This window comes from Vombatus ursinus, unplaced genomic scaffold, assembly GCF_900497805.2.
Source record: "Vombatus ursinus unplaced genomic scaffold, bare-nosed wombat genome assembly UNPS02014786.1, whole genome shotgun sequence".
NCBI lineage: Eukaryota > Metazoa > Chordata > Mammalia > Diprotodontia > Vombatidae > Vombatus > Vombatus ursinus.
The window spans coordinates 42,575,245-42,579,063 of NW_020954564.1; the positions used below are offsets into that span (position 1 = coordinate 42,575,245).

General features: G+C 40.3%; 1 pseudogene; it reads right to left on the reverse strand.

Moving 5' to 3' along the window:
• Window positions 1-258: 258 nt before the first annotated feature.
• On the reverse strand, window positions 259-3,533 carry LOC114047240 (annotated as a pseudogene).
• Window positions 3,534-3,819: the final 286 nt, after the last annotated feature.

Genomic DNA, 3,819 nt, shown 5'->3' on the forward strand with positions numbered 1-3,819 from the left:
GGACATGAAGCCAGGTCTTCCTGATGAGTCCAGCATAATTTCTCTCTTGTATCATTCTATGTACTTATCCTTTCTTCCATTAAGTTTTAAACACGTTCAGAGCATAGGTAGTCAGATCTAATTTTATATTCCCAACAACCAACATGGGGTTTTATCCATAGTGAGCACTTAATAAATATTTATTGAATGACTGAATGAAGACTAAATAGAAAAGGTTTTCAGATTGTCTTTTCCACTTACTTTCAAAATGAAACCAAATCAAACATACAAAGATTTATTTCTAATGATATCAAATTGTTTTGTCTGCCAAGCGATCTTGGCTAGTTTAATATTTGCCAATAAGATAATCCCAGAAATATTCTGGTGATAATATTTTAGTGGGTTTGCTTAAAAAGAAATAGTTGTTTAAGTGGCTTTCAATGTTATTTTTCTTATCCTGAAGGATTACTTTAAATCATTGCTGCTCAGGTGAGATTTAAAACCCAAAAGGGAGAACCTCCAAAAATGGCTGCACGGTAGGTAATATGTCTCTATCACCCCAATACATACATGCTGCTGATAAAGGTCTCCTCTCATAAGTGAAATTATATGATTTGTCTTTATGCTGCTATGCTTGGCACTGTGCTACAGATTCCCTCAGGGTCTCCACCCCAAAGATACTCTTGATGGAATCCTAATAAAGCTGGCCCCAGCCTCAATATTCTAGCTTCCTAACAGCAGGCATGTCCTGATTTGACCACATAATCTGGCTTTAACCATGCCACAGGCCCCCTAGACCCAATATCCCAAATATGCCCCAGTAGAACAGGAGGCATGTCCATGTGATGGAATTCTAGCCACTGCCCAAAGACCCAATTCTCATATTTCTCACAGAAACAGCAGGTGTGTCCATGCACTCAACCACAACCAAATCCATCTAATCTCACACAAGATCACAATAGCCAGGCAATCAGAAAGCAGCACCACCAGGATGCCCAAACAGGATGTGGACCCCAAAACAATGGAAGGGACTTTCCCTAAGTAGACACCTGTGCAGTAATAGCAAAAGCTGTCCTTTGGGTGAACTTATGGCCTAGAGAGGCTTATTATAGTATCATTATCATATATACATGCCCCTCCAATGGATTTTTTTTCCTATATGCATTATGGGTAATCACATGAGTAGTTCTATCAAGGCTGGGACCCTTTCCCTAATACCTAATCCCTTGACAAACCCCTCTTGCCTTTTTAATGTTACTATTTTCTGTTGTGTAACCAGCACTATTGCACTATAAAATTGCCTGTCTTGTCTTATCAAAGTTGTAGCTTCCTTCTTGGAATTCAGCCTGCTGGAGAGTGTTATTCTCAATAAATGTCTTTGCTTGTGTTGGAGATGGTCTGAGTCTGTGAATTCTTTCGAGACCACTCCCACAACACACCATGAAACCATAACTCTTAAAGACTTGGTCTACATCCTTGCAGAAGAGAAAGTCAGGTTCATATTGGATATGATTTGCAATGTGTTCTCCAATGGTCTTCATGCTCATCATACTAATGTCTTCCTATTGATCTTCTTGAATAATTTTAAATACTTTGAATTTCTGAAGAGGAACCATACTTACCCAGGGCATCCTGGAGGAATTGTTTTTTCCTATATGTCTGTGAGCTTTTAAAAATATATTTCAATAACTATTTCAATATAATTTGTTTCCTTTGTAATTTTATCGATCATATTTTATGCATTTAAAAACATTATTCTGAGAAGAGGTCTATACGTTTCGTCAGACTGCCAAAGAAGTCCATGGGAGAAAAAGGTTAAGAACTCCTGACTTGTAGAGTTTATTTCTATAGATCTCAATCATGAGAATGTTATATGTATAATTTACTAAATTTCAGTAAAAGTTTGACAAAGTTTCTCACTTTATCTTTGTGAGTGAGGTAAAGAAATGTGGGCTAGATAAGAGTATAATTATGTGAATACAGATTTAGTTGAACGACTCAATTCCAGGGGTAACTATGAATGGCTTGATGTCATCTTATAAGGCAGCTACTACTATAGTGTCCCTAGGATTAGTATGTGCCCCTGTACTATTCTGTGTTCCATGTTCATGAACTCTGAATTTTCTTTATCTGATGATAAAAGAGGTAGGGGCAAGTGAAAGTATTTCCATTTTACAGATGAGGAAAGTTCCTGAGGCATAAAGCACCTTTGCCAATCCACAGCAGGTTTGTCCAGAGTCAATTACTTGTGCTGAGTCAGTCAAAGTGACTCCATTTTAAAACTTTGTTTAGGCTTTGAATGGCAGCTAGACTGCATAAGATGGCACATGTGCACTAATCCCATCTCCCTACGATACTGTAATGAGGGAAGAGCTGAGGTGGCACTAACCCGACCTCCTCATAATTATGTGTATTAATAAAAAATACTTTTGCCTTTATATGGAAGTTGTTTTTGTTGTTGAGTTGTGTCTGACTTTTCATGACCCCATTTGGGTTTTTCTTGGCAAAGATACTAGAATGGTTTGCCATTTCCTTCTCCAGCTCATTTTACAGATGATGAAATGGAGGCAAACAGGGTTAAGTGACTTGTCCAGGGTCAACACAGCTAGTAAGATGAGTCTTCCTGACTTCAGGCCCAATCCTCTATCCACTATACCCCCTAATTGCCCCCTTGGAAGTTGTTTACTCCCATCAAGAGAAGCGTGGAGCACTTTGAATTCCCAGGCCAGCCTCACCCAACTGCAAGCTGCCTTGGTGTGCTAAATAAAATCCTTTTAACTTTCTTTTGCTGCATTTGCCTTATTGACCAGGGCAGGGCCCAAACCAAGATTTCTTTTAACAGATTGAATGCACAGAAATGGCACAAGTGCTCTCTCCAGATTCACAGAGCAGTCAGGAAGGACCTTAGAAGTCATCTGGTCCACCCCATTTGTTTTATAGTTGAGGAAACTGAGGTTTCAAGAAGAGAAATGACTTGCCCAAAGTCAGCTAGTCTAGACTTCTTTGTCGGAGGCCTTTATTGCTTGGGCTTAAAGCAATAAAGGCCCCTTTGCCCATTTTGTAGGTGAAGTTAGGTCTCCTTTGCTAGTTGGGTGGAAGGCTACAGAGGGACTTCCTCTTCTTAGGTGAAGAACCATTTCCACCTGAAGCCACAAGCCCAAGTAATGTGTACTTTGGTCATTTCCTTTTAGAGTAATTTGGGTGATGCAGCGTTTTCCTTATTGTTAAATTGCTTCCTTAAAGAAAATTGTCACACAGGATGAGGTGGGGCAGATCATCTTACTCAGTCCTCCTTATCCAAGAAGAGAAAATTCTCTTCCATGTAAAGCCAGAAGATTTCTTCTTTCAGAAGAGATTAGGTAACTCCCACACAAGTTGCAGCAGGCTGCAAGCCTTCCACTAATTTTTTTTGTCAAAAAGGTATGATTATGCTGGAGTGTGTTTCCCACTTTCTTGGTTGTGACCAGGACCCATCTGTAGTGATTTCAGGATCTGGGAAGGAAGACCATCAATCCTCCAAGGTACCCAGCTCTACCGCAGCCTCTCCAGCTCATCTGGAAAGAATGCAATTAGAGATAATCAAGGCCTTCCAGACCTGGAGGATTGGGTGAAGGAATACTTAGCCTGGAGAAGTCTGGGGGAGGGGGAGGAGTGGATACATGATGGCTGACTTCAAGGATCTCAAGGGTCTGAGGGCAGAACTAAGAGCAGTGTGGGACGATGACAAAGAAGCAAATTCAGTCTTACTGTAAGACAAAACTTGCTGGTAATTAGAGCTTACCTACTATGGAGGATGGCTGAACAGCCTCCAGAGGTAGATTTCCCCTCCCTGGAGTTCTT